Source organism: Centrocercus urophasianus, unplaced genomic scaffold (assembly GCF_019232065.1).
Source record: "Centrocercus urophasianus isolate 14NV4802_14NV808 unplaced genomic scaffold, USGS_Curo_1.0 seq_25, whole genome shotgun sequence".
Classification (NCBI taxonomy): Eukaryota; Metazoa; Chordata; class Aves; order Galliformes; family Phasianidae; genus Centrocercus; species Centrocercus urophasianus.
In genome coordinates this window covers 6,082,664-6,091,856 of record NW_024884811.1, presented here as the reverse complement: position 1 = coordinate 6,091,856, position 9,193 = coordinate 6,082,664, and the positions used below count along the sequence as shown (strand labels likewise).

The 9,193-nt window shown below is 38.3% G+C and overlaps 1 long non-coding RNA gene across 1 annotated transcript; it reads left to right on the top strand.

The window, feature by feature from the left end:
• The first annotated feature begins 3,472 nt into the window (after positions 1–3,472).
• Positions 3,473–8,131, top strand: LOC122164160. The gene is made up of 3 exons (XR_006170140.1): positions 3,473–3,578; positions 6,789–6,930; positions 8,047–8,131. It is a non-coding gene; the product is annotated as an uncharacterized LOC122164160 (long non-coding RNA).
• Positions 8,132–9,193: the final 1,062 nt, after the last annotated feature.

Here is a 9,193-nt window from a genome sequence, read left to right as displayed (position 1 = left end):
AAAAAAAAAAAAAAAAAAAAAAAAAAAAAAAAAAAAAAGTCTATATTGGATACAGTTGACCTGTTTTGTCCATATTGCAACAAATTCAATATCATAAAAAATTCAAACTTGATTTTGTCCCATTATTACTACATGTTGAAGTCCTGAATCATTCTTCTATGCACCTAAAAAAGATCTACACTCACAAGTTATTTCTTACATAACTGCTTCCAAAAAGTAGATGTGCAAGTCTGCAAAAGATTTGAAAGGTCGTTGCAGACTACTTTTTGCCAGAGAACATCGATGTCTGAATTCAAAAAGCAATTCTGATATGGCCTTTGAAAAAAATCCCACTCAGCCCTTGGCCACACCTCCGGGGGAAACTCGCTGTGATAGGGGGTCTCCAACACACTCTGTTTCATCCTTTCAAGTTCAAGTTACATTGTGAAATAGCTTATCAATCAAAGAGCTTTATGCTATCTTCATGGAAATCACACTGCGTTAGCTGAACCTTCAGAGAGATCTTTCCAAGAGGTTTAAAAACCCCTGAAAATAGATGAAGCGTAAATAAACAGAACAGCGAATGTGGATTATGGGAGAACCAGCAATTTTTATATCTAGATGAAGATTCCTTGGAAGAAAGAAAAAGAAAAAAACTAAATAGATTTTATCCAGACCAAAAGTGAAGTAAATTCTACTTGTACAGAGTAGATGTATGGTGTCACCACTGTGATACCCAATCTCCTTAAATACAAATGCAGAGTTTTGTCTGGTGTGTCAGAAGGAATATTTATAAGAATTGAGGCAACACAATCAGATGAGACAAGCAATTTCAATTTACTGCAGCATCACAGCTAGTGCTGCAGTTTTGTTTCCTGAATAATTGGAAGAAATCTTCCATGCCATATTTCAGACCAGTGATAAGAAAACAACATTCAGTAGGCATAAGCTGGCTGAGCTGTGTTCAGAGGCAATGCCTTAAGTATTTTGATTTGAATTAGAAACAAGACCTTTCTAGATCACCTTTCATTGCGTCTTACTGCTCTTCTTGGTTGGGATAGAACTAATTTTCTTCATAGCAGTTCATATAGTCCTGTGTTTTGGACTTGTGATGAAAATAGCGCTGAAAACTCTCCGATGTTTCAGTTATTGCAGTACAGTGCTGCACAGAGCCAGGGACATCTCAGCTTCTTGTGCTGCCCTGCCCGTGAGGAATCTGGGGCTGCACAATTGCTGGGAGGGGGCATGACCAGGACAGCTGACCTAAATTGGCCGAAGGAATGTCCAGTACTATGTGGTGTTGTGCTGAAGAGTAACAGTCAGGGAACTGGCTGAGAGACCTGGTGTTGCTTGGAGGCTCACTGGGCATCAGTTGGCTAGTGGTGAGCAGTTGTGCTGTGTATCATTTGCTTTGCTTCTGTTGTTTTGTTTGTTTCATTTTGTTTTGTTTGTTCTTTAATTTTCTTTGGTGATACCAAAATAATTCACAAAATGTTTTTTTGCTATTTTTTGTACAGAACAGAAAGTCAGGGAGGGATTAAGTTTTCCAAACTGATGAAATAATGTCATGGTTTTTATTTTTCTCCATATCCATGATTGCAACAGTTACGCAGGAGGTGCAATTGGTTGGACTTATCTTGACAAAGGGCTTTTATTATGGGACTAACTACCATGCTTTAGAACATCCTGGCATGGACTATTTTATATCTCCCCATCTAGATTACTCTGCTTCATATCATTGCTAATTCAGAAAAATCACTCAAGCAAAGATTGGTGTATAGTTAGTCACATCTCATTTGAGCCTCTTAAACATAAATATTGAGTATCAGATTATGGCCCCTTGTGAATTAGAGTTCTGACCACAAGCTCTATAGACTTGTGGAATTCTTGGCTTTCTTCTAGTGCAGTGTGAATTCTGACAATAATCTTTTCTTCCAGCTTAGTTTTACTGCCATTGACATAGGAGTGCCAGAGAGGTTGTGACTCCCTGAATTTAATGCCCTACTCTCATAGGTAACCATTTCTTGCAATCTCCGTCATGAACTGAAATCATTCCATCTTAAAAATTGTTTTTTGGTTCTCTCCACTCATAACAGAGGCTGTTCCTAAATTTAGAAATGTCTGGTGAGATTTCTTTCTAGCTTCTAGCCTTGTATTTATTCCTGTCTGAATTACAGTTGTACATTTTTCAGTGAACACACTTTAAACATTTTCTTTCCTACTTCACGCTATCAGTCTGTATTTTCCTAACTTTGAGAACTCATTCTTTCCAGGACTATTATCGTGTGAAAAGTACTTCATTTTCCTGATTATCTCATTAGCTTGTCTCTGTGTATTCTGATTCTCTGTTATTTTTCTATTTATGAAATAGCAGAAAATAGAAATAGCAGAAATAGAAGAAGAAAGATCTCTTAGGCTGTTTCTGGCTTTGTCCCTATTTTATCTGCCTTTTGCCAGGGAAGTTATCATGGTGAAGTCTGCTGATCGCAGGGGGCCAAGTTTTCATTTCTGAGTTGATGAGGTGTGGATAAGTGATAGGTCACAGAATGTGACAGGTTTTCTGAATGTTCGGACGTCCCAGCACAGTGAGGAGGCTTTGTTTAATGCTGAAGCGCATACGGTGCACATGTCACAGCACTTTAACGAAGGTGCAGACATGGCTATGATGCTTATAAAATCATGGAATCATAGAATTATAAAACATAGAATCGTAGGATTGCAGAATGGCTTGGGTCAGAAGATCATCAAGTTCCAACCCACTTGCATGTACAGGGTTGCTACCCACCAACTCAGGCTGCCTGGGGCCCAACCCCACATAATAATTACCACAATTGCAAGCTTTTTTTTTTTTTTTTTTTTTTAATATATATATGTATGAATAGGGGAAAGTTGAGGAAAACAGGAGTAGTATTAAGAAGTGCTGAAGAGTAAACCTGAGCTGCAGAGAAGATAAGGAACCTTGAAATGGAGGAAATTTGGATCTAATCCATTTATATAATACTTTTTTAGTGGTCTGTTTTCTCTTCAGAAACAGGTTCTTGGTAAAAAAAACATATAGTCAATATGTAGATTCCGATGTTCAGCTGGATATGATAAATATGTAAAAGACAGACATTTGAGGTAACAGAGAGTGCCACTGGAAGATCTAATAGGTGAGCTGACCTGCTTGTAGTTTTCTTGTTAGGGTCTTCCAGTTCCTTATGAATGCTCTGAAGAAACTGGATATACATGGATGTCTGGATAACATATTTTTTTTTCCTGTAAAATAATGCAAGAATAGATATATATATACACAAATTACAAAGAGATTACACTCTGGATTAACACAGTTTGCAGTGGTTCAGGGTCATTGACAGCCATACAGTTATAGTTAAAGATGGAGTTGTTTGAGAGATTTGCTCTCACTGTGTGGTTATAAGAGGATGTGAATGAAATCTGATATCTCCATATACCACCCTGTTTTTCACAGAGACAGAGGCTGGAGGAACAGGGGAGCCTGCCTGATAGCTGAAGAAAGCAGTCTCTGACAAAGAGTGTCTAATCATCTGAGCATCCCTGTGGTACCCTGCCTCACCCAGTGCTGGAGCTTATTCTCTGATGTGAGTGATACAGATTGATTCTGAGTGGAGGGAAGCTGAGATGGTTTTCAAAAGCAATGTTTCTTTGTTTCTGAAAGAGGGAAGCTAAGGCCTGCGTGCTTGACCCCACTTTTTGTTAGCATCACTTCAGTCTTAGGAGAGGTTGGAGAACTAAGTCCATGCTCAGCCATTAATTCAGCTTTCTAGAAGTGAAACAAAGTGAAGAAGCTTTCTCTTGCAGGAGGAAACAGCACTGTAACAGAGAACAACTTTTTTTTTCATTTGTCCCTTCTGCCTTGGGTTCTGAAGAGAAGTTGGGAAACTTTGAGTCATCAGCTCCACTCCTGTTGAAGTTGTTGACTTTCATCCTGTTTGTAAATTTGTAAGGCTCCAACTTAAAACTGGTTGTTTCTTATTCACATTACTCCTTACAGAAGGCTATACCAGAACTGTTTGTCTCTGAGACATAATTGGAAAAAAGCCTGAGTTTCTAGTTTGTTTTTCCTTTTTATAATGAGTTAGAGGAAGAATTATGAAGAAATATAATGATTCACCTTTCTTCCCACTATTCATTACAAGGGAATTTGATCTTGGAAGAGGCAGCTATGTTTATGTCTTTTGAGTGATTAGGGCAGTAGCCATCCACAACATGTTTAATAACATCTCAGAGCCTTGCAAGACACAACAAAGACATTTTATAACATAAAAGAGATTTTGACATAAACATTTCATTGCACATCTCAATAAAGAGGGTCTGGATTTCTTTAATTTTGTTATGCTACGTTGCAAATTACATCACAAAAGCATAATACAAGATGCATTGACAACTCAAGAATTTTATGAGATGGACTAGCCTTTAGAAATTTTTCTTCTTAATCTGTAACATGGGCAGCTAGTGGAATGAAAAGTCTGACATATCTAACATTCCATACTGGCTCTCAATCACTCTGTTTTCTGTTTTCCTCAGTTCCTCCCGATCTTTCTTGAGTGGTTACCAAATTACCTAGAATTTTTCACTGAGTAGGCAACTATTGGTTTTCAAATCAAGTATAATTCAAACAATGTCCATGGTCCTGTGTATGGCAAGATGAATGGAATAGAGTATCATCAGCTGGGTCCAAGCTGTGCTACAAGAACCACACATGCTAGTTGCACAGCTGGGGTTCCTGCTCTCCAGCTGAAGTTGGAATCAGCATGTCTCTGTGAGCCCTTCTGCAGGTAGCAGAAAACCTCATCCCTCTGTCTCCTCCTCCATAAATTTTCCATATAAAACATGAATTTAAGTTAGGTGAAGATCTCTTAAACATGTTAATGTTTCACTGAGACACAAATACATTAAAATATTTTTACTTAACTGAGTTTCTGAGTCATGAAGAGTAAGAAGAAAATAACATATACATCACAGATCTGAAACTTTGATAAGTTTCTGAGTAGTGTTGTGTAGGCTTCGTACATCTTTATATAATCACGTTCTCACTCATGGTACTGGATAAGTTTTGCACAAGAAAAGAAGCAGTTAATGGAGGGAAAAGTCCAAGAAAGGTCACATTTATTTATGCTACTTTATTACAACTTTTTTAAGGGAAAGGGGTTTTTTCATTAAAAGTAATTTAAAAAGTGAAAATTATAATGCAGACTACAAGCAATTAATTTGTGTCCTGTGCTTGGTAATCTGCTCACCAAAAGGAAGTTTATCTTCAGAGATCAAAAGACAAAAGTCACACTCAGAAATATGTTCTCTCATGTCACATTGCATGCTTTAAATAGCAAAATTTAAAGCTGACACTTGATTTGAAATACCTTTTTAAGGTCTCCATGGAGACAGTGTTGTCTTCGCAAAAATGTTTTTGTGGGGTACAAGGCAGAAATTCACAACAGCTTCAAACTTCCAAATTGTACCAAGAAACTTTTCTTTTTCTAAATTAAATTAAGACAACAGGGCAAAATCTACCAGGCCATTTCTAAATTACTGACAAAACAGAACACTGCTGTTTGAAAATACCTTTTCAGAGTGCTGAACAACGAAGGTGTGTGATCTTAATTAATGCCAATAAATATCAGCATTTCCCACTATAGTGGGAATCAGAGGCTTTGAGAATAATCAGGTTACATTTAACACTATGTGCTGATGAGAGCTTATCTGCAAAAGACTTGTTTGTGTAACCCCTACACTCCAATAATGCTAACAGTCATGGACAAGCTAAGTAGGTTAAGCTTCTTGAAGATAGATTTTGAGTTTTTAGGGATTTTTTTTTTTTTTTAAATAGGAAAAAAAAGCAATTAAAATTCCCTTTCTGTGACAACTATTTGAAAATCGTTTCTTGAAAGAGAATAAAATAAAATCTCCAGTATAGTGGAGCTTTATTGTCCTGGCACTCTGAAAGGCAACAGTCAAGAACCAGAGACAAGTATGGTCTGGAGGAGTAGAGTACTCATGCAGAGACAAGCAGGGTGTCCTCTCATCAGCTTTCAGATGCTGTCAGTTTCTGAGCTCCTGTCCTTTGGTCTCTTATAAAAGGAAGGTTCATCAAAGGTGGTGCAGTTTTGCAAAATGTCATTAATATTTAATATTTTTTCTGAGAAATAAATGCTGCTAAAAAACTTCCTCATCCATTTCTATGTCTAGGTCTACTCATGGTACATTTTGTATAACAGTAATGAAATAAGTGATATAATTGAACTGCTCATAAAAGTGCAAATGAATTAGCTGATTTCCCAGACACACTGATATCAAATTGTTAATAACAGGAACAATGCAAAATCAGTGGGGAGATTTAAAATAGCTAACAAAACTTAGCTGGAGTCCTGCTGACAACGAAGTTTTAAAATATGATTACAACCAAATTAAAAAAGTGACAATGTCATTTTCAAATCTGACTCCCTAACGCCAGCCCTAGTCAGGCACATGCATCCATGGTTTTAACTGGCTTCTGAAAACCAGCTCCTGAAAACCAGCCCTGTTCTACAGATAAAAGAAATAAAGGCCTTCATGAAGACCGAAGTAGAAAATATAGACTCAGCTCCCTGTGGCTGCAAGAGTTTGCCATGTAAAAGGCTTCAGACATTCAAAAGTCAGTGCTCTGCCACTGCTGAGATGCTGGTGGCTCAACCCAAGGGCATCTCAGGCAGGGGCGTGCTGTCCAGCTGCAGGAGGATGGGTGTGTCCTTCATCGAACACTAGGCAAAACCGTGGCTTCCTTCCCCGAGACTTAATGGCATCCTCTGTTTCAGGGTTTGGTTTTAGCACAGAGCTTGCTGCTGAAGGCTCTCAAATCTTGCTGCCCTGCCGGCTCCTGACACCGCCGGTAGGAGTGGATTTTGCATTTATTACTTCACAGTGACACCTGCTGGAAAAGACCCCTTCCTTAGGCAGGTAAGGTGTATTTTTAGAATGAATGAAACATAAGTTGGACACCGTCAGAAGATTATGTCAAGTTGGGAAAAGGGCGTAAAAAAAAAAGATCAGAAAAACATTGTAAACGTTATGAGAGCCACTAGATCCCCATGAAGTACCCTGTTGTGTACCCCTTAAGACATGAAGCAATTGTCAGCACTTTTATGCCGAAAGTCCTGACTCAGCCAGGTCTCGTCCCCTCCCCAAAGCTATGCATCGTGTATTTCTCTACCGTGATTTCTGAGGGCACTGAAATCTGTTCCCAGACATCTGGTTTGATGCACATAGAGAACAATGTTTTTTCTCCCGTTCCTATGTACTTTTCATGTGCGAGAATGGGCCACTAGGTGTCACTAAATGCCACTAGATCCGTTGTGGTTCCAAGACCCCGTGGATCGTGCTGATACCAACAATGAATATACACCCTGTTCATCACTGGCTTTTTGCACTGGCCAACGTGCAATTTTTCAGGTTTCAGCAAGTTTGAAGAAAAATCTCTGGCTTCCAAGTAGTACACATAAATATTCACCTTTCACTTTAATTTTAACAGAAAAATTTTATTTTATAGTACAGTGTGGTTGAAATATCATTGGTCAGTAGAAGCTGTTACATGATATGTGTTAGCATTTGAGAAGAGCTGCTCTGTGCTCAGGACTAATAGAGCACTAGCACTGCATGCATATTTGTGCTGTGTTTGTTCATCAAGCCTGCACTCAATAGAAGTCTCTGTCTTTCTGTATAGATGAAGCAAAAGCTGCTAACCATATTCTTTTTCAGAATATTTTTGCACTTGAACATTCAGCCCATACATGAGTTAGGACTGAAGCTGATAAATGCAGCTCAGCCTAAGTTTTGTGCAACCCCTCTAGATGGTAGAATAAGTATCATATGAGCCACCTCTTTCTTCACAAAGTTTGTATCCTAGGTTTGCTCCTCTTTTTGGGAGGCATGGGTGTTCACAGAGAGGGAGGTTAGGGATGCAGTGGCCAAACTGTTTTGAGTAGTGGCAGACAGGCCAAGGGTTGTGCCACCAAACACTTCTGTACCGCGATAGGGACTGAGTCACAGGATGTACGTTTGTCGCTGTCTTTACAGAAGTCTGTGCTGGAGCTATTAATGCTGAGCTCTGACTGCTGACCCAAGGTGTAACCCTGTCAGACATCATTTCCTCAAGCTAGCGGAGACAAGGACCTCCTGGAGAAACCCCCAAAGATATTTGTGTTTCTACAGTTAACTATTTGACATTAAAAACAAGATGGAAGTATATGTTGGACAGTGAAAAATAAACTGAGTGCTGAATAATTATTGCTTCTGCTGTGGGAGCAGTAGTTCTGCAGAACAAAAAGTAATGCTTGTGACTATTAGTTAGGACTGTTCCGTTAGTTCAGCAGGAAGACTGAACTTAGACTGCTTGTTGAAGTTTTGCTCTTGTAACAGGAATGTCATTCAGGTTTTTCCTTTGGTACGTGTACTCTCCTTTTCATAGGTTTATGTATACATACATGTTTTTATATATATTTTACAGTTTAACCTCTCTACCTCTGAAAAAAGATACTACTCTAGCCCTCCAGATTTTAGAATTAAAATGATGGGGAATGATAGAAGAAACAAGCTTCTCATTGCTCTGATTATTTTTCCTGCTTGGACTTTCCTTCCCTCAGACCAATTGTCACTCCTCTCATGCACAGATGAGTAAAATTCTCTCTGACACAGTTTTTTTTCCACATAGAAAATGAATATGACCTCATCTTATGTACCTCACAGAATGTTTTAAGGTATAATACATGCATGCTTTCAGAGAGTACTGAAGATGAAAAGCAGTATATGATAAATATAAATCTACTTTGATCATAAAGGACACATTACTATTTTTCCTCATCTCTCTAGAAAGCAGTAATGCCATCCTCTTCTAAACATCTCTCAAATATATGTACAAAACAGGAATAAAAATAATTATTAGAAGATAAAGAATTATAAATAAACAAATACAGAAATAATTTATTTTAAGATGACAATTGGAATCTCTCTGCCTTGGCTCTTTTGATCTCCTTGATGCTCATTAAATTGTGGATGGCAGACCCTGCCTCCATATTTGAGAAAGAAACTAGAGTGCTGCTTAAGCACTAGCTAAAGTTTCAAAGGTAATGAGGCTTGGGACCTACGGACTGGAAAGAATAGATTGATTTGCATGCTTTTTCACCTCCCCTGCTGCTTATTTGTATTGTTCTTGCTTTTCCAGCCA